General features: G+C 42.8%; 1 protein-coding gene across 6 annotated transcripts in view; it reads right to left on the bottom strand.

The window, feature by feature from the left end:
* The window catches only part of FAM219A (family with sequence similarity 219 member A), a gene marked incomplete at its 3' end in the record, with an annotated part of 90,802 nt that overhangs the window by 50,367 nt on the left and 18,347 nt on the right, over nucleotides 1-22,088 (bottom strand). The window lies entirely within an intron of this gene.

Raw genomic sequence — 22,088 nt, 5'->3', positions numbered from 1 at the left:
CACAGCTTAGAGAGAGCTTCTGAAGCTTTAGATGAAATTCGCGTTTTTAAAAGCTCATCTACATATAGCCTAACCCCTGGGCATATCTTCAGCATACTTTGCTGCATACAGATCTATCTAAGCTGATGCTCATGTTGTACAAACACAAGATACCTAAGTGCGTTGTAACGGCCTTCAAAAGAGGCAACAGAGTCCTGGCCCATTACGATGTATAATCACATGATGTACTGACAACACAAATTATAACGATTAGCCTGTAAGCTAAGTGCAGCTATCTCAGGACATAATTTTAGGTTTGCTTGCTCTTATACTGGTCTTTCACACACCTTCTTTTGCTCTTAGCATTTCTATCTCCTTATTCCCAGATCTTTTATTTTCATCCATAAGTAGCTCACTGCCCATAGCTGGGAGCCTATTAGTCTTAAGAGGGTCTTTGGTCGAGATAATTTCTAGGTGAGACATCTCTTCCCATGAAGCAGCCAACTCCTACCCTACTTGTAACCTGTGCTCTAACCTGACAAAACTTGGAGGCTTTCCATTTGCTTTAAACCAGTTACATTTCCATTTGAAGTCCATCTTGTACAACGCTACCTCTAAAGCAACATTTTCAGTCTGAGTTACAGGACCACAGGATCAGTGTCATATCTAGAAATCTGGAAACATTGCAAGAGCTTGTGTAAAGCACCTGCATAACCATAGCTTTTAATTGAGGTGCGTGACGTGGGGTGATCCCAAGATAGCACACAGAGGTGGCCTGAGCCCAACAGAACAGGATCACAGAAACAGAAATAGGGTCATGGCCAGAAAACACCCAAAACAACTCAAGTGGTTCATCTATGCGAGAGATATCAACAATTTAATTGTAATCTGTGTTTCACCGAGTTTGCACACCCACTAGGATATGCATCATATGTGAGGAATGACACTAAGACTGCATTATGTTTAATCACAGGATAGCTGCTGTACATCTAACCTGTCTCTATCTGGTTTTTATGCTTCCACTTCAGTATACACAAACAGTTGAAAAAGAGCAATGTAGTCAACACTAAGTACACACCTGTGTTTACACAGGGAAATGTAATTCACTCGAATCTCCCACCTCAGTCATTTCAGAGTTATCAAGAAGCTATGAACTATTTCCTGTTTGCAGGAGAGCTAATAGACTTTAACATAGCAAAATTAAATTATTCTGCTCTTACACTATGTAAAATCCCTGTAGAATTGCTTTGAGCAGAAATGGATATTAAATTGCACAAGCAGTACAGTTTAGGGCCATTTACTCCAACTGCTCCATGGGCTTTTCAGATACAACTACTCCCCCAGCTATAATGGGGCAGGGTTCAGGGAATTTGTGACTGCTTTTGAAGTTTCCAAAACTGTCTGTATGGCTGAGCTCCAGTTTGAGCTGCTAGTTCTCAGGTCCAGCTTTCCCATCAAGCAAATTATGGAGGTAGATGACTCCTGCCATGATGCCCACGATAATCTTGAGAGGCTGACAGTGACCTATCCACAAAGAGACAATGTGTGGCATCTTAATTATACAGGATCCATGCCAAACAGATTTTCATTTACAACCATGCCCAGCACTTTGAATTCAGACACTCCTGCTCGTCCTGCACAAGCACTTCAGTAATTGTTCTATATTTCCATTGCACTGGTGGGTATCCAATTGCATTAACTTGCTATGTTTTAAATCCAGAAATGAAAAGTACACCAAGTAAAACCGGAACTACTATTGTGGTTCACACAGAGTCAAGACGAATCTCACAAAAGTGTGGCTGTGTGGAGAACACAGATGCTGAAGCTGCATTCTCCCCCCTGCTTCAGTTTATCTCCTCACTGCCTCTACTCCCTGCTGCATCCAGCAACAGCTGTACTTTATGGCTTCTCCTAAGAACATCATTTCCCAAAGGCTTCCAGAAGTAGCCTAGGTCTTGTACCATCAATACAGTTTACAGGAAGTAATTATCACAGTGATGGTGTTTTCTTACAGGAGAAGAATCCACCCCACTGACAACCAGCAAACAGGGTTTCTTACTGAGCCCCTGGAAAGAGGACCTCCTCCTTCTCTCGTCAGTGTGACTGCTTGAGACTTCTACCTACAGATTATTGATAAAAAGAAGAGTTTCAAAAATTACTTTCCAGCCACATCCCTACAGAGAGCACGAACTAATGGAGGCAGGTGAATGCAAAACAGTCTACGATAATGAGCTGAATCACAGCATTGGCTATTCAGGTAAGCCTCTTAGTACAAATGCAACACATTCCCCTTTCAACTGCAACCAACTGCCAGGCTGACAAGTCATTCACCCACAAATTGTGATATTTGCTCGCAGTATGCTTTTGCATTTTTTCCACCACTTACAACGGTGCAGTTCAGCTGGCAGCCTGGGCTGGCATGCTGCTTTTGCCTTGAAAGAGCAAAGGCTCTTCTGGCAGCACAGGCTGCCTCATCACCTGATTACGTCCTCAAAGCTGTGGTGTTCACCATCTCAGAGACCTTGAGCAGCTGCTGCAATCCCTGAAGGGATGGAGTGAGGTCGGGATCACACCACTCCTTGCACACGCATGCAGCCCAGCACTTACTGCTGGAGCCACAACCACATCAACTGCCTCTCAAAGGCAGGATCCAGCTCCGTGAAACCACTGCAGCTGGGCTACACTGATTCACAGATTCTGCTGGCACAGCAAAGGGAGGGGGTTGGTGCATTTCATGTCATGTTCAAGATGACTGCCACAAAAACTCTGCAGGTGAAAAATAATAGACTCTCTAAGCATGAGACTCCTACATCTGTTCAAGTCTGTGAGGTGAGTAAGCATCCACGCATCTCTGCAATGTGAAAATTCATCCCTGCTTCAGAAATGGGAGATTAAACGTTACCTGAGCAAGCTTGGTATTTTATACATAAACTATTACATGGTCCAAAAACTCTTTGTTTTTTTAAATAAAATTTCTTCAGTTGAGGCAACGGAGGGAAGAAAGTTTCAAGGTCTAAAACAAGTGTCTGACATAACTGCACTCAGTACATCCTTTGTAAAACCATTTCCAGCTGGAGAAACTTTACATTTCCATTCAGATCTCTCTAGCTCAACGTGTTGCATACACAGCCAAAATTTAAGAAAAAAGTCAATACTTTTGATCCCCTGTTTTAAAAGAAAAATTTTAAAGGGGAGAGTGGCAAGACTTCAATGCAGAATTACTGGAATGGCACTATACTTAAACTGCAATGAAAACAGCGAAGACCTACTCGAGCCCTGTCAAGATATCAGGATTTAAGAACAACAAACAAGCCACACCAGGATGGAGAGGCTCCCTTCATCCCAGCCAGTGCGACAGCCATCTGTTAAGAAATTCACTTATGTTGTTGGAGTAACAATTCTACAGCTGTTCTCCATGAATTAAAAAGAAAGTACAAATCTAAAAGAATTGTGTGTGTTTCAGAAGATGGTTAAAGAGGCTCTGTTTCTCTTTGCTGTATTTCAGCAAAATACAAGAAGGGAGATGCCACTGGCAAACTCCTCTTTTTTCTCAGGAGAAAACAGGAAAGCACATCACTTTAATCCAAAATACACCAGTGGTCTTCTGCATCTTATAACCCAAGTTCCCTTAACACATATTATATCCTGTAACAGATCATTTGAGAACTGTGTTAAAGTATTGACCCCTGTCTGCTAAGTATACCTCCCAAACAAACTACAGATACATTCAGAATTGAAGACCCCTGGATATTATGTGTTACCTGCAAGCAGAGGTGGAAATAAGAGAAACAAAGTAGAAGGATCTCCAACCTCTTCCCCAGCAAAAGAACCATTTATCTAGAGCTCTTCTTTTTAGTCAAGTGAAAGTGCCTCTCCTGTTCCTGTTTATTTTAACGACTGGGGTAAGCCTCATGCAAACTGGCACCTATTCCAATCCTGTAGGAGGACAAGATGTCAGTTTTAATGTCCTGTGCCCAAGCCAACTAACATAATTACTGAGGACCCTACTCAAACCATCTCTGATGGCATCTGAAATGCCCTTGGCTCCCAGTGCAGCAAGCAGATGAAGAAGAGTCTGTACTCAGACTGCTGGCTCCAGATGTCAATCTCAGCCAGAGTGATGATTTCTTTTCAGGAGCCAGGACATGACAGCTTTAGACAGTGAGTGCCCTGAATTGTTCACTCCTCCCTTGAACCTAGATGCACGTGGTCCCAATCCCTACCCGCTCCTGTGTAGCTTTAGCTCATTTCTTCTTGTGCCAGCTGTGACATTGCCACCCTCGTTTTTCCATGAACACTGTGATGAATCAGTGATGGCTGAAGGTGTGCACCACAGCCTTTAATTAGTACAGTCAGCAAAGCATTTTCATAAAGCAGCGAACCTGGACAATCAGGATGCAACCCTGCATAAGGAAAGGGATTAAAATACAAGCACAACTTAGGAACATGCAAACTCTAAATTACAATTACTATTACTCTTCCCTGTAAAGAAATCTACATATACATGTTTTTTACCCTGTAGGTACCAAAACCACAACTGAAACTAATTAAATGTAGCCCTTTCAGGAACATTGCCTAATAGATCTTGGTAAGGCAAAGATAAAATACTTTCCATTTAAACCAGACTAACATGGAAAAGCCTGGGAATGTTAAAAAAAAAAAAAACCAACAACATAAAAGGACGTAATAATGACTAATTTTTTCAAAAAACTAAACTGTTCTGCTTTTAAGAGACTGTCCTCTCAACTTTATGGACTCACAGAACATTACTGGATGTGTAGACTGTGCAGCACCATAAACTGTAAAGATCAGAGCTACTGCTCCAGGCTAATAGTGTAATTTTCCACTGGATGGTTTTCATTTACAATTCACCTATTGTATCTGGAAGTCTAATTGTAGCCAAGTACATTTTCGGGTTGTTCAAGGTATAATAAAGAACCAAATAGCTTAGAAAGGCAGCTTTAACTTTATAATTAGAACCATTTGCTATTTCAGGTGGCTCCTCCCTAGTATGTTTATAAGTTCCCTGTTACACCTTTCAGCATGTTGTAAAAATAAATTATGACAAGCCGCTGAGTGAGTCACAGTTACAATGAGAAACAGGGAAGAGAGAAACTATGCAGGAGGAGTCTGGATAAACCTGAGACAGCAGAGTATCCAGATATTCATAAGCAAAGTGTTTTCCCATAGGAGTGAGGATAGACAAAGAGTGTCTGCATTTGATTCCCAGGAGGCCCATTAAACACAAGGTGAAAGTGGAATTGGGTCCCCATTTCCCCATGTATGAGATGTCAGTAGGTTTATCAGTAGATTTCAGAGGCACACACAAATGCTGTGCATTGGTAGCCACCACCCCAGTGTAACCTGGCAGCTAGTACCCACTGGGACAGCTAGAGATGCTCCTCTAACCACTCCACAGCCCCAGTTAATCATAATGCTCCAGGCTCTTCATCACTGCCGGCAGCAACCCAGCCTCTCCTAGGAAAAGTGACTGAGAGCACCCTGTAGTGCTGGGGGCAAGGCTGGCCATCCTGAAGAGCCGTGCAGTCCCGCCAACTTAAAAATTAACACATGAAAACAGATCTATTGCTAGTAAGGAACAAGTAGTTCACCATCCTGGGGGATAGCCAACATTGCTCGCTCTTGCATCTAATTTGGTGAGATCAAGAGTGAGATTAATACAAGGTGTGTTTCAAAAACAATTGTTTATATGGGCTCTGGCATAAGAGAATTTGGTCTTCGTGAAAATCTGTGGTTTTCTGTCCAAATAGCTTTGTAATGACTCTTGGTTATTGTCTTTGCTGGACTGGAACTGGCAGTTCAAATGTGAGAGGTTTTCTACCAGCTCATCAGTTCTCTGACTCCATAATCTGCCTCCTTGAGGAGAACTATGAAAACCATGCTAGGGAAGATACATAAAACAAGCTTGAATTTAAAAGGCGCAGAGTCAGTTGTTCCAAGATTAGTGGAAGGGTAATAAATAGGTGGTTCAATGAAAATTTTTTTTTAACTTTATGGAATTTAAGAGCTAACCCTTTTCTACTGTTACCCCTAAACTGGATGTCAAGGAGCAATGGTGAGCAGCAAGCACTTCTGATTGCTGTATTTTCTGCCTTGTATCAATGCAAATTATTTTTTCTTTGAAATGTACAAGGCTATAATTGCCATTTCAGAATATTCAAGCAAGGACCACATATCAACTCTTCTAAAGATCTTCTCTCCCTATTTCCCTGCTAGCATGGTTTGGATATTTCTACAAGTATCCTGACTAACATGGATGATACAGATAAACCTTCCTTAAGGCCATGTGTCACAAATATCCCGTGAACAATCGCAAAAAGGAGGTTGGGAATCTACTAAAAAAAGAAAGCAGAGATGGACATAAATACTAGACCAGACACCACCTCTTCTGAGAAGTTCTGTGTGGCTGCCTAATCCTCATGCTGCGTTGCTACTAGCCATACCAACCACCACCGTCGCCCTGCCTGCTCTGTGCAGAGGCAGCTGCCAGCCAGCCGCATTCCGGCAGCGACAGGAGCACAGCTCTATGTGCCAACAGTACGTGGGTCACCCCAGTCAGGCTGCACAAAAGTTCATTGAGCATAAGAATATGGCTTGGGGGGGTTTTCCTTCCCCTTCACTATTATTTTTCGGGTGTTTTGTAAAAGCGGACACGTTGCTGATTGCTGTTTTTTCTGTTCTGTAGCTTTTGTCAGGACAGAGGTTTCCATGCTTAAGATACAACACAAAATTGCAGACCACACTCTGCTCACAGTACACCACGGAAACCTGGAGAAAAACCTTTTCTTTTAATGGCATTGCTTGAGTTTTACATGAGCGTATCTGCATGCTTCCGCAGCCCCCACTGCCTTGTTAAGCATTCTCATCACTGTCAAAACAAAATTAGAAGAGATTGTAACATCAAAGATGAAGTTCTTTCAGTATATAAGAACATGAACGTCTCTATACAATCAACATTTAAAATGTATATTTGCATTTAATATCTTTCGTATTAAATTCCCATTAGGCTGACTAGCCAGGTGACCTGATTAAACATGCTGAATATTGAAGAGATGACAGGAGCCAGTTATCTTGGCTCTTACGCCTAAAAGTGAGAAATCCCGAATCCTAAAACTGTATTTATGTCTATAACAGAGAAAAAAAAGAAAAATTCTGACTTTGCAACCCGAGGAAACATTAGCTCCAGCCTAAGGAACCAAGCTAGGAATTAGACAATTTGATAAATTCTGTGACTCTGTTGATTAGGAATGTTTAACAAGAGATTAAAATTAAAATTCTCACAAGTTTCAACATGAACAAGGGGATCAGAGAAGCTATCAAACAAGCCTGTCCCACTAAACAGGCTGCAGTGGATGGACAGGCTAAAGAAACAGCAAAGATGCCTAAGGGTTTTGCACAAGGTGGTGTTGTCAACTCTCCTCCTGTGGTGCCCATGCCCACAGCCCTCCCTGGACTTTTATCTACCATAAAATACTGTCTTGGTATAATATGACCAGCTGTGTGGTGAAATAAATGTCCCATATGCCTTGCTGTGTTCAGATCTGCTTTAACACAGCTCTACCCACAGCAGGTACCAGCAGTGTTTGCAGAGCAGTGAGATTCACCTATGGAACAGAAGCGTCTATATCTCACCTTAGGCTTAGATACATAATACTCATACACAGAACAACAACTGAGTGGCCATCCATTCATTCCCTGCAATGTGTATCAGACTAACGAGCACCACCCTGGTAATATTCTGCAGAGAGAAGGATTTGGTTTATTATATTGAGACAGGACAATTGGCTCTCAGTGTTTAAACACACCCAAACGTGACAAGGTTCTCCTGTGTTATCGGCTGGCCACGGTCTTTCTATGGATCTTCACCACTCTGCCATACAAACAACCTCTGCAGGCAAAGGATCAGCGACATGTCCCAAGATAGGTGTTTCTGCTTTGAAATAGTTTATTTTATATAGCTGTCATGTTAAAACCTTTCTGCAAGATCCCATAAAGCAGGAGCAGGTGCTCTCTGGAGTTATTTTCTTCAGTAGTTAGGACTGCTTTGCACATCAGCTAACATGGGGACAGTTTTATGCCTGCACTGCTACTGTCATCCTTTCCATCTAAGGCTCTGACAATTTTCCCACCTCCAGATGGGCCATGGTGCTGCATCATCACACCAGCAGCTCCCGAGTTCATCAGCAAAAAGAAATTGAGGGTTTTCTGAGGCCGTTATTCAGTTTCTCCCTGAGCTCATACCTGAGCCCAAGAGAAAAAACAGGGGGCATTAAAAAAGTCAGTGTAAAATGGTTGGAGATAACATGATTGTGCTAGCAAACTCCAGCCAATGGGGAGGAAAGGATAACTCTAAGCCACCTGAGAGTTAAAATCATGTCACTGAGCCTGTGGAAAGTGTTTTAGGGCAATAATACTACCTTGGCCATAATGACAGCCAACAGACACCTACTTACATCAACTGTAGCAGTTTACAGAATTTTACAGAGAAGAAAAAAGAAAGAATTAATTTTCTTTCAAGCTTGTGGTATCTTTAAAAAGATTCCCAGGCCTGTGGTAGAAAACAAGAAATGCATGGAAGAGAAATGGAAATGCTAGAGATTAACTAATTTTAGAATCAACCACACACTGTTTGCTTGCAGCTGGTGAGTGACCTTTGCATTATTCTCAGCTAGCAGGAATTTCCAATCTACATTAATAAGCCGAATATTGTTCACTCTTCCAACAGTGCTCGCTTTAAAGATTTTTTTGCTCACACAGACTTCAGTCATTTCTTACCTACTTCTTCACATTGCTCATCTCTATGCATCTGAATCAGTGCAGTGGTTTGCAACAGTGGTAACTGCCATGCAGCTGCCCTCCCAAATGAAACAGAGTTTTAGACAGGAATGGAGAAAGAGGGCTTCTTCACCCTTCATAGCTATGCTGCAACAGGCATTTCCAGATGGCCACTGCTACAAGACAGTTACTTTCAACCAAGGATTCACCCCAAATTTTCTGAGATTATTTGAGCAGGAGAGGATTTAATGGATGATTAGATGAAGACAAATGGGGTGCCATTTGTTGCAGACATGCAGTTCTCATTAAACTCAATAATGGCTGCACACAGACGTGACTAGATTTCCAGATTTTGGCTGCAACCTGCTGAAATATGAATTCAAGCTTCGGACTGTTTTCAGCCATAACTAAGCACTTAAGAAGAAAGCTGCAGCGCAGTGCCAGATCACCAGCTTCAAAATGTAATTGGACAAAGGTTCTCGTTTACTTTCATAGAAATATTCTCCCGGTCTTCCTCTGTACTGCAGAAAGCATGTCTGTGCAAGGTATTTAAGCATTCGCCACTTGAAGTAAGAAAGCCCTGTTCTAACCAACTGAAAACGATGGCAATGATCCTGCCCACGCAGCGCCTTCTCCCCGCTTTGCCCCACACACCCGAGGCATACTGTTGCCTCCAGCAGTGGATGCGTTTCTGCAGAAGGGAAAGTGGGTGTCACTGTAAGAAGCACTGAATGTGTTTCTACAGTTTCTCCAGACTATCTAACCAAAGTTTTATGGGTACTTAACTACAAACAAATAAGTGGAATTTAGCACAGCATCCAGTAATTCAATGGGCTTTCTAGCAGATAGCAGGAGACACTGTTTGGATGTTGGAAAGCCAGTCCAGGTTACAAGTAGGTCCATTTGACAATGGACCCAGGTTCATGTTTTGGTGCCACACAGAATTTCTATTCACTCTCGTCTCATTTGGGAACATCAAGTGTCATCTTTCATGCTTTGTCCATCCCTCTTCCAAACATAGGCTGGTGGCTGCAAATGCCCCCCCTGCTCCTGTCTGGCCTGCTGCACCTCTGCTAGCTGCTGCACAGCATGACTTACTGCTACTGCAAGGGTGCACCCCTTCCCTCCCTCTTTTTCTGGCTAAGAAGAATCACAGCCTGGCTGATGTTTGCAGGGACCTCTGGAGGTCATCTGGTCCAACTGTCCCCTGCTCAAGCAAGGCCACCTACAGCTGGACACCCAGGATGATGATGCCTCTATAGGAAACCTGTGCCCATGTTCCACCAGAGAGGAGTATGTTTCTGTTGCCTCTTGCTACCTGCATTCATCTCCGAGAGAAGAGCGAATCCAGACAGGCAAGCGAGTGCTTGCTCCGTTGCGCAGAATTAGAGACTTGCCTTGCAGAGGTCACCGGTGAAAATTTCTGCAGCAGAGTTAAGCACAGGAATCCTGGCTTACGCTAGGTCTGAGGCATTCAAATCCCTTAAGCATACACTCTTCTTTTCTAGTAAGAAGACATTTAACCAGCTAGGGAAAACAGCCAATTAAACATTTCCCTGCAGGTCACAACCATCACTAGAAATTCTTAATTAACAAGTTAAAACTCCTTTACAAAAGGCTTATTAACGTTTTTAGGACCCGTATACTCAGTTTGCCAATCAGAAGATAGCCTGAAACACTGCACAGGAGTCACCAGGTTAGAAGGTGGCCAGCAGATTTACCTGTTTTACATCTGACTCCTTTTACCATCATATTCAGCTCAGCTCACATATAGCAAGTTTCAGAAGGAAGCATCTAACCTACTGAAGGTGTATTTACCTCAGGTTTTTTTTTTTTTTTAATAATCAAAAAGAGCTTTTAAAGCTGTAGTTTATCATTGGTTTTGGAAACTATGTCAAGGTGTTTACTGTCCAAGACAGTGATTTGAAGGTTTTGACTCATTTAAGGGTCAGTGGCTGTAACTGATCATCAGAATGCAAGGGTGTCAGATACAAAAAAAAAAAAAAAAAAGGAATTGTCAATTTGCCAATTCCTTTTGTAAGATTAACCCTGCTGCCTTAATGTTGCAAGGCACTGATGAAGGATGACAGAGCTTTTCATCTTGGTGCCCTGGTTTAAATTGTAGATTTTATTAGCAGTCACTTATGTAGGCCAATACAAAAAGAAACAGCAGCCCAGGACTCAGTCCCTAACAGACGGATGACCACACCTGACAGAAAAGCAAACTTTCCATGTGAAAGCAGTGAAGCCCTGACCCTTCTGCTTCTGTGTGTGAGGCAATGCAATGCTGTCCTCCATCTGCAGATGGACAGCACTTCTGCAGCTGCTTGTGCTCTGCCCACCAGCAGCACAGCAAGAGCAGACATTCTGGGTACTTCTGCGAGGGTGGAAACAAGGATCATGAGCAGTAAAACTTAACAAAACCAGCTCTGTTTTACTCTGCTGATTTGGGAACAGTCTGATTAGCAGCTACCAGATATTGAACAAGAAAGATCAAAAAAAAGTGCGGGAAAAGACAATGGAAAATCTGTCTTGTTTACAAGTCAAACAACATGCCTTCAAAGATTTAACGCTCCTCCTTTCTAGCAATGAAACCAACTAGAAGATCCAACTCACATACCTTATTTTCTGCAGGTACTGACTAAACGGGGCTCCACCACAGAGCACGACCACTTTAGCAGGAATACTCACATCTTTTAATTCCAGCAGCAGCCATAGCAGATAATGCAATGTCTCTCCCCTGGTCTTTTGTCCTAGCTCCAAGATATCCGGTGCACATATGTGTCTCCTGAGCCCTACATGAGCTGCAAAACGGCTGTGCTACTCCACCTATCTGCCACATGGAAATCATGTGTCTGAGTTTGCTGCAGCTTGTGCCCTTTTTTGAAAGTCAGACAGGTGTGCAAGCTTGGAGAAGGGCGAAATACATTTCTGGGAAAATGAACCTGCTCCCTTGTCCTCAAGCACTACATCCTCTCTCCTCTCCCTTTCCCACCATCCTCAGCCAGCTTGGAGGATACTGCCCCACTCTGGCTACTCACAGCCAGCAAGAAGGATGCCAAGAGGATGAGGGTTTACAAATCACAACTTACATTTTATAGCTCAATTTGAACAGAACAAGACGAGCCTCCCCTGCACTGCAGCGTTACAGAGAGCAGCCCTGAAATCTAAGATAATGGGAGAAGAGACACCTTCACCAAGACCCCTCCTTCTCTGGTTGAATGAAACAGGCAATTAGTGGTTGGCAAAACCACCCCCAGAGCTGCATCCTGGTGGCAGAGACAGGAGAGGGCTGGGAGAGACGCCCTGGGCTGTGCAGAGGGAACAGCTTGTTTCCACAGGGACAGGCACAGTGCAGTGAACTGCCTTCCCTGCAGAAGTGGCTGAGCAAGCGAAACTCAGCATGCCAGGGCTCAATCTGTCAGCACCGTGCGTGGTGGAGTGACTCTTTTTAGCTGATGGCATCACCATCTCTGCTGACCGCCGACATCTGATCCACCCCTGATTTGGCTACTGCTTTCACAGCCTCTCTGCAGGCTGGAAATCTTTAGGGCTTCCTTGTTATCCACCATATGAGGAAGTATTTGCACAAAGTTCCCAGGCCATGAAACACACCGAGATCATTACCCAGCACTGCTGCAAGAAGCAGATGGTTTGCACTGAATCTGGCTGGTAGGCTGCTAGTCGCACCCGTCCCTGCCCACACCAGGTGAGGGGCCTGAGGAGGCACTGCTCTCAAAGCCTGGCTGCCAAGGCACCCAAGGCACCGTGGGACACGCACATGCTAGCCAACTCGGGTGACAGGTGACTTGGTGCAAGGGCACAGTCATTGCACTTTGCTCCAGAACGCCAGAGCTTCAGAGAGGAATATTTTTTTTTATTTTGACTTCGATTTTGAAAATAATTCATACAAGCAAAAAGCAGAATTCTGCTAATGAAAACGGAGCACAGCAGGACTTGAGTGGCTATACTCTATTATGATGTGATGGACAGCTAATTCATTTAAAGGGTCTGAAACACTAGTGCAGGTTTCTCCAATACATTTTTTTCTCCCAAAGACAATTTCCATTCAATCTAAGTCTGCGTGGGAAAGGGAAAAGCCAGTATTATTATAACTGAGGCTTTCACAGACCAATTTTATCTATTGCTTAGATAATTATATTATTTTTTCTCATCTTCTGCCTGAAGGAAATCACGATGTATCATTTAAACAACAAAAAAAACCCCACCAACCCCAAACCAACCAATCTACAGAGGAACATTGGGCTACTGAGGACAACAGAAGATGCATCAGAGAACCAGGAACAAAGAAGCCGAAGCACAGGGTGGAAGGAATAATCTTATAGCCTCAAAAACAAGATGAAAGTTAACAAAACATGATGCTCAGAGGGGCCTTTCTGAATCATCTCATACAGTCCTGACACCAAGTGCTGTGCTATGTGGTCAAAGTTCACCCTTTGTTAACACGTCTTGTACCTTACAAGTTGTTACTCTGCTGGTTCCTGGATTACACTGATCCATAAGACAGGTTTTTTTCCTCTAAAAATGAGCCCTTCTGATTTTCTTCTAAAAAAAAGTAACAGGCTCTTCCGTGACCAGGAAAACTAATGAATCTTGTTAACACAAAGATTTGTTTATTCTGCCCGTCAACCATCCCCTCCCCAGCTCGCTGCAATATCCCTCCTAGATCACCACTGTCAGGAAGTAGAAAGCATCACTTGGACCAGGCAAGAGCCCTGAGCACATGGCCCATCTTGCAGGCAGCTGCCACGCAGATTCCTGCCTGCCTGAATTCTGTCTGTCCTTCCCACAGTGGGGTACTCATTTGAGTCTCTTCTACCCTACTGCTGTTTTTCAGTGAACCTGAAATACAGCATCCTAATCATCTTTGGAAAAGAGCCTTAAAATCAGCCAATGAAAACATGTGTCAGGGGAAAACAGGCAGACTCACTGCCGCATAAGCCTGCTGTCCTTCTGCAACCAAACTACGTCATGGAGGCAGGCTCTGCACTTCAGTAATCATCTCATGACACACCTTCACGTTCCCATGTGCTGCTCAAAATATGCTGCCATTTTCCTGTGTGCCACAGAGGTGCTTCAAAGCAGCACTTACCACACCTAAGAAGTGGGGCAAATCAATGGCATTCTGGGCATCCACCTGCATTTTAACCAAAATTATGAAATGTGTAATAGGGTTTACCTCTACAGATATGAACAATATTAAGGCTGAAACACAGTGGTCTTTTCATGCACATGCTTCAGAAACTGGAACAAATTAGTGAGAGGTTTCCCAGGGTCACCTTTTTTCACCGACATCCCATCATACATACATCAAGACATAGCCTTTGTATTTTCTACTCACCCAAAGCTATAAAAATGCAAGTTTTTCATTTCTAATTAGACTTATTAGACACAGATGTGCTTCTTCCAAACATGCTCATGCATTTATAAGGGTCAGCCGACATGGTAATTCAGTCCTGCACAGAAATTAACGGATGGCTCCGCATTTGGAAACCAATTCTAAAAATACCTTTACAGAATTCAAACTTAGCAAATCTCAGTGGCCCAGATCAAACATGCACCACTTAAGTTCTCTGGGAACATTTTCCTGGTGAGCAGTGTACAACGTAACCCTGTGGCAGGATCCCTTCCTTTGTGAAGGGTTGAATGCTTTTAAGGACTCACAACCATATTCCACCAAATAGAGAACTGGCAGGGTCAGAGACTGCATGATTTGGCCTGCACCACTTCCATCACAAGTGATGCTGCATGAAGCAGCATGATAATCTTATGTGACCATCCAGTTCTGGACTAAGCGCTCTTATAAAAAAAGCATCTTTCTACCAAGGCAGGTGAGAGCTAACCCAGCCAGCAAACGTGGAAGAATAACACCACAAGTCAGGACCACTCTTGGGTTGAAGCTTGGGGAAGCAAAAGCCATCCTCTCTAGTTTAGATTTCCAGTTCTTTATGCCCAATTCTTTTCCTTATTGACTCTGTACCTACTCACTTTGAAGTTTTTCAGTCTTACAGAAAACAAAACCCAGCAAGCCTTCACCTCCTCAAGTAAACAGGTTTTCAAATCATAGAAGTGTTGGTAGTAAAAATTTGTTGATTCACTAAGGGCTGGAGAGAGGTGGGAGGCTTCTTGGAAGAATGTGCCTGCCCTATGCACAACTGTGGCCCTTTGCCCCCAGTTCCACATAGCATACCTTATTGTGTCTATGACGATGCTAACAGAAGGATTTTCAGCCTGTCCTCTCAGCACTGCAGTAAGCCAGGACTGATGAACTTTATGCCCCAAGATTAGGGCAAAAGCTATTGAACAAAAACACGGTATAATACAATGATTGCTAGTTCATGGGCAGCTATTTCTAGAAGGAAATTTTATTCTCCTTTTTGCAGTGATTTAATGAGAAGACATTCTTCTATGGTAATAGAAAACACAACTGTATCAGAACAGCTGAGTCTCCAGAAATAAGCTTTACAAAACAGAAAGTAGTGCAAATAAATGTTTATTAACGAGAACAACAGAAACTGAACCAACAGAACATGTTGAAACAAGGTTCCATAAACTTTTACGGAACAGAGTGGAGACCTGGCTGTGCTGTATTGATCAGAAGAGCATGAAGGCACAGGGCTTCACCAGGTCAGAACGACCTGGTACATAGAATTAGCAGGGGAAAATGCATCTTTGCTCCTGGCAGTGTATCCTTTGCAGCACTGCTTGTTTTCATTGCCTTGAATTGCAAGGTAAACATAGCAGGATAAGTTTAAGTGATTTATACCCTTTGTTAATATCAGTGACTTAAAAATAAAATCAGTAAACATGGAACATAAATTTAACTCATTGACTAACTTTCCATTTATACATTAGTTTTTACTCTGATGACTGGTCTGTCTTCACTTTTCAGACAAGGTTAACTTTCAGTTTGCCACTAAATCTAGTCTTACATCATAGTAACTATTTTTGCTACTGGTAAAAGTCTGCATACAAAAGTAATCAACCACCATTATGTTTATCCTGCCTTTGGTGTCATGATAAATTAATCTGATCCCCCCTTCAAATTCCTACTCTTCTGCTGAAACTACATTTGAATAGAAATTGGAAGTCAAGTGCAAATCCAACTTTTAAGAAGCAATGAAAAGTCTTAAAAGCACTGCACATAAGATTATAAATGCACATTTTGGATCAATGTGTTGCAAAATAGATCAAATTTCTGACTGCAGGTCCAACAAGATTCCAGAACAAACAGGCCTCTGCCTCAGACCTCTTTCACAGCTTGAGGAAAAGTAAGATTTCTTCCCTTTTTCCAACTCTCAATTGATTTCTCAACTGTGAAATTATTATTCAGCTAGTTCAGCTTAATAACCTGAAAATCTCTCTCATGCCCCTGAAGAAACAATTACCAAAGAAGCTGGGGCTTTGCATGTCAAACCTAGGCACCAAGCGTTCAGCTAGTGACTTTCTCAGTTTGCTAGTTTGACTGTGAGGCATTGATATCATGTGTTCTTCTGCATGTTTTATTTATACAGTAGCAAGTTTCTGTCACACAGGTTAATTCTGAAATAAATATTTGTCTTGAATCTTCAAAATAACTGATTACATATTTAAAATCAAATTCAGGTAGGTTAGCCAGTGAAAAGCCTGGCAAATTCCATATGATTACCTGTTACCACCTGACAGACATCATTGGGTTGAGATAGCAACAATAAGCAATAATATCATAATCCCAATTTCTCCAGCAAAGCACAGTTTCTGCATGTCTCTTCATGATTTCCTTTCCACTACACCCCCACGCAGCTTCCTCTACCACTTTCTTCTTAAGAAGTGCACATAGTAATCACCACATCCCTACTTTTGCAGTACTATTCCCAGAAACTTTCTTTAAACTTGGATATAAAAGTTTCTCTGCTTAACAGAAGTCCTGTGTGAAAGAGACAGTTAAGTGCTTGTTTGAAAGAAGAAGGAAAGTTGAAGAGTGTCAGCGAACAGGCTGACAACTAACCAGACATCTCTAAAGCCTCACTATTTGTCTCCAGGATGCAGAAATGTGTCTTGTTCAGGTTGGCACAGGACATGCACATACACCTAACTAGATGCTGTTGTCTTCCAGCAGCAGAAAGCAGTACTGCTTATTCACAGAAGTGATAAAAACAATGTGCATCCTTGAGTATTTATAGGAAAAACAACCCTTTCCACTTTTGAATTCCGTTCTGCTGACAACCAGGTGTTGAGAAGTGCACTGCAAAATAAGCAGGTATCACAAAACCAGAGTCATTAATGCTTTAAGTGATTAACTGAGTGACTTATCTCCCCATGAATGTATTGACAAGAATTTCTCAAAGTGCCACTTAAAATAAGGTGGCCAAAAAAGCTGGATGTTGCTCAAACTTAGACATACTTTTTATGCTGCAATTGCTTTCGGGTCTCCAAGACGTTGATCGCTATACCCATACTGTGAAGCGGCTGGCCTTGGCTGTGCAACCCACTTTACAGGGACAGGAAAAGAACAGGGGTCTCGCAGAAGGCAGAGGCCTCTCTCCCTGTAAATTCTGAAAAGGGAGGTAAATTTATGCTGATTTGTTTAGAAAAAGAGGCTGGCACTGAGAGGACCACTGCAGTCATCAGCCACAGCTAAAAGTGCACGTCCAATGCATATACCAAAGTGTTATATTTACCATTCCCTGGAAAAGCTCCCTCCATCCCACCAGCTTCTAGTGGTGGGTTTCTGTCTACCAATGTTTTAGAAATTCTGACCTTGGAAAAAATTTTACTTTCAAGGGCTGTGCCTTCCCATCAGAAGCCTTGTTAGAAGTCACTAGCCTCTGGCATTTTTTCATCAGCCCTACTGATGTGTAATTACAGCTTAATTTCTGCTTTCATGGCAGAAATCCCATCCCACTGAAAACCCAACAAGCCTGTGGCTCCCTCTTCTGTGTGTGAGGCTGATGGATGCATTGGTGCTTTGAAGTTCTCCAGGGGCTCTTTTCCTCTGCTCCGCTACAACTTGTCAGAGATGCAACAGCCTGTGTCATGTCTCAGGTCCTGCCTTGAACTGTGTGCTGGTGTCTGCTGTCACCCCTTTGCAAACAGCTACACCTTGTCACACAAAAAAAAACCCTTACAAAACCTCTGCTGGGAAATTACAAGCCATGTTTCCTCAATTGTTTCATCTGCAGTCTCTTGCAGGTGCACACAAAGCCTGGTGGGTCTCACACCGAGGACAGAAACCTGCAACTGCACACAAACACACTTGGCTGTGCCCCAGTATCTAAAGCAGAATCTGACCCCACAGCAATCTGATGTAACATGGGAGGGCAGCAGTTGGAGAGCTGGCAGCAAGGAAGCCTGCTTAAGAAAGGTATGTTTAGTGATATCTTTGAAACTAGCTGATTTGCAGAACTGTGTCATGTGAAATACTGACATCTTGATCCAGAAAAAGTCTCAACCAAAACAAGTCCCTGTACAGGAAAGCCTCAAATCTTTGCTGAGCACAACTGTATGTATGGTTGTGAATAAAAGGGCTGCCTCATGGAGCTGAGCGCCTTACCAGGAAATAACATCACACGTTCAGTCCTTTGGGGCTACTTGCCCTCAAGAGACAAAACTCTGCATGGCAGCTATAAGTCAGAACCAAGGCACAGAGCAATAGTACAATCAATTGACACCAGCTTTTTACATCATTTTTTTCCACACAAGACATGGACCCAGCAATGTCCTAGCAGAAGCTTCTATTTTAACTCACACATTTACTATATTTAATGTGAATGTCCTGAAACAAATACTTATTAAAAACGTCCTGTGTAGATGCTCCTTTAAACATAGCCTCCAAAAGCATCTGGAGGAATCTTTACATAAGTCTTCATTTGACCACCCATTAATTTACTTATTTATAGGCACAGTCAAGGCATATAGGTAATTTAAACCCCTTATCTGATGGCTTTCAGAGGAGTGTTGTAGAGGGCTTCCATTGGTTTCCAGTTGCCTCCAGAGCCTAGTGCACCACAGCAGCATAGGAGTCACCTACAGAAATCACCAAAACTATTTGAAAAATGTTTGCCAAGTAAACTTCTTTCAAGTGAGAACAGAACAGATACCAGAGGCCAATCCATACAGCTTGCCCTATTCTGAAACAATTTTCCAACAGCTGCAGGATGCAAAAAGTCCTCTGCGTAAAACACCTCCCAGACAGTTTTTTAGGAGGGACAATGGCAGCATTCCTGGCAATCTCCTGTTACTCGGCATAAGCTTTAGAGACTGCCCCCAGTAATCAGTGCCTTGCACAAACTGTAAAGTTATGCACAGAATCATAGACTGGTTTAGGTTGGAAGGGACCTTGAAGATCATTGAGTTCCAACGCCCCTGCCATAGGCAGGGACACCTCCCACTACACCAGGTTGCCCAAGGCCACATCCAGCCTGGCCTTGAACACCTCCAGGGATGGGGCCTCAACAACCTCTCTGGGCACGCTGTTCCAGTGCCTCACCACCCTCAAAGTGAAAAACTTCTTCCTAATGTTTAATCTAAACCTGCCCTCTTCCAGTTTAAAGCCATTCCCCTTGTCCTATCGCTACATGCCCTAGTAAAAAGTCCTTCCCCAGCTCTCCTGTAGGCCCCCTTTAGGTACTGGAAGGCCGCAATAAGATCTCCCCAGAGCCTTCTCTTCTCCAGGCTGAACAGCCCCAACTCTCTCAGCCTCTCCTCATAGGAGAGGTGCTCCAGCCCTCAGATCATCCTTGTGACCCTCCTCTGGACACACTCCAGCAGGTCCATGTCCTTCTTATGTTGGGGACTCCAGAGCTGGATGCAGTACCCCAGGTGGGGTCTCACAAGAGTGGAGTAGAGGGGCAACTCCATGCAATATTCCATAGCATTTACAGTTTGCTTAGAAATTTAATTACAGTTTAGTTCAGCAAGTCACTGTTAAAAGAAATCAAGTTTTCTTTCCTATTTTTAAAGCTAAGACACTTGTGCCACACTGCCACCCCTGCAGAGTTGTGTGCAAAACACATCCTTTAGGACCCATACTACTAACGTCAAATAAGTGAACATCAAAAAATCTCCCTCCAGAGAGTAACCTCACTGGAAGCAGCACAAATACGTTAGTAAGTGAAGACACGTAACCAAGACGCAGTACAACCTTTGTGTGACTGGCATGCACTCTTGCATAGCTTAAAGGCAAATCTCTTCCATGCAGCTAAAAACAATTTCTGTGTTCTGAGGAACTCTCTACCATCTAAGTTAATGCAGTGCAGCTGCAAGACAACTCCATTTAGCTTTAAACAGGTTACCCAAGGTATCTTTTCATCACAAAAGCACAAACCTCACTGAAGGCTACCTGCCTTTTGGGACAGATGTTGCAGTCCTGCTGGGCTCCATGCTGGGATACCTGGACAGAGATGCTTAGTTTAACATTAATTAAGGCACCTCTACACTGTGCTGTAGTTGTTGTGGTTACAGCATAGATGCACTCTCAGATGTTCCTTGAAATAGAGGACAGTACAGCCTACTCGTTCATTTTCCCATACGGTTGTAACAGCCATCACCACCCTGAGGCCAAGCAGTGCCTATATAATATCCTATCCCACACTGGACAGGAGGTTCCTTCCATGGAAGAGACTTAAACCCATTAGAAGAAAATGATATGTAGTTTATAATGAAAGAGACAGTTATATCTCCTGCCATTTAGCTGAAAGACACAGCCAAATCATGACGTTTTAAGAGAAAAATTGTTACAGAAATATTTTTTATTTCTGGTAAAGGCACACTCATATACTTCTTGTCTATATAAAAGTGAAACCATTTCAGAATTGTAGGTCCTGGATTAAGCCAGCTTGTAATACCCTGTCTATAGGAACAGAGTCGTTGCTATTTGGGGACAACAATGTGGACTTCACACTCATCCCAAGAGGATGTTTCCAGCCTACAATGGCTGCTGACCAGCATATGACTTCAGTAAGAACAAGCAGAAGGTATGAACTCAAAAATCAGTGCTGCAAGATCACATTAGAGATCAACTGTGGAACACAAGTGTCTAGCACTCAGGAGCTGTAAGGTTTCCTACACTGTTTCATTGCCAGGATAGGATTAGTTTTTCTGTGGGTTGTTTTTGCCAGAGAATTCCCACCACTTGCAGGAGAGCCATAAGCTGCTCAGCTCCAAAGGAAAGTTGATGCCTGTTCATTTAGTCTTGTTTCAATCTCACCTGCCTTGTCAGTTTCTTAGGAAGGTGGCTGGTACCTCCATGGGGAGACCTGCCAGAATCTCAGAGGCATTGCTGTAGTGTAAACTCAACATTCATTTTTTAACCTTAGATACACTGTGAGCATTGTGTGGTTCCAATGTGTTTGCCCCTGACCACCCAGGAAGCAAAGGAAAGACAGACCAAAACAGAAAACCCATTCCATAGTGGAAAGCCATTTTAAAAAAAATAATCAATTGAGAACAGACATTAAATCCCTGACCTTGTTAGCATTGCTTCTGTTTACTTACAGGGCTGCCAGAGCTCGCTTCATCTATGGGAAGAAGCCTTGTTTCTAGTGGAAAGACCATGGAAACATTTAATATAAACCTAGTACTCAGTAAGCTTACAATGTGTTGGTTGCCTATAGCAACAAGAGGGCACTATAGCCAGACTCCACTTAACTCAGACTGCAATTTTCATCAGTATTAATGGCGTGCACATCCAATCACAGGTTTTGTATTCACACAGAGCTGAACTTAAGTACAACTATCTGGTTCAAGATCTGTTTTTCTAACACCCAGACCTGGTTATTTATGAGAATACTTAAAAGATTCAGTGGTACAGCACCACAAAATTATCATGTTCTTAATCAACATAGAGAAAATTTAAACTTTACAAAGAACAATCATTTATTCTAGAGAAAAGACTTTAAATTTGAGGTTTCTACTGTCTGCCACCTCTTCCTCTGGAAAGCAGGAGTCACTACCTAGTTTCTTATCTATAGCTCTTCTGAGAGACAGAAGGGCCCACAGAAGCCCAGCATGCCACCAAGGAGGCTACAGCTGGACTTTCCCAATATATCAACAGGATGACAATTTTGACAATAATGGGGCACATCACCTCAAATGGACCATGAGACTCTTTCTGGAAGTTTGGGCAAAAAGTGTCTTCCCCTGACCAGAAAATTTTACTAATTTTGGCTTGTTGGGAGGTTTCTGTGACTCCTACCCACCTTCTACACATTTTGGGACAGAACTGAAACCCTTCACCACCAGTTCTGCAGGTTTATCCCTTTTGCAATACTTCTTTAGCAGAGACAAGTTCACAGATAGTATAGAATCAAACT

The sequence above is a fragment of the Vanellus vanellus genome (assembly GCF_965231255.1).
Source record: "Vanellus vanellus genome assembly, chromosome: Z".
Classification (NCBI taxonomy): domain Eukaryota; kingdom Metazoa; phylum Chordata; class Aves; order Charadriiformes; family Charadriidae; genus Vanellus; species Vanellus vanellus.
This window is presented reverse-complemented; position numbering and strand designations above follow the sequence as displayed.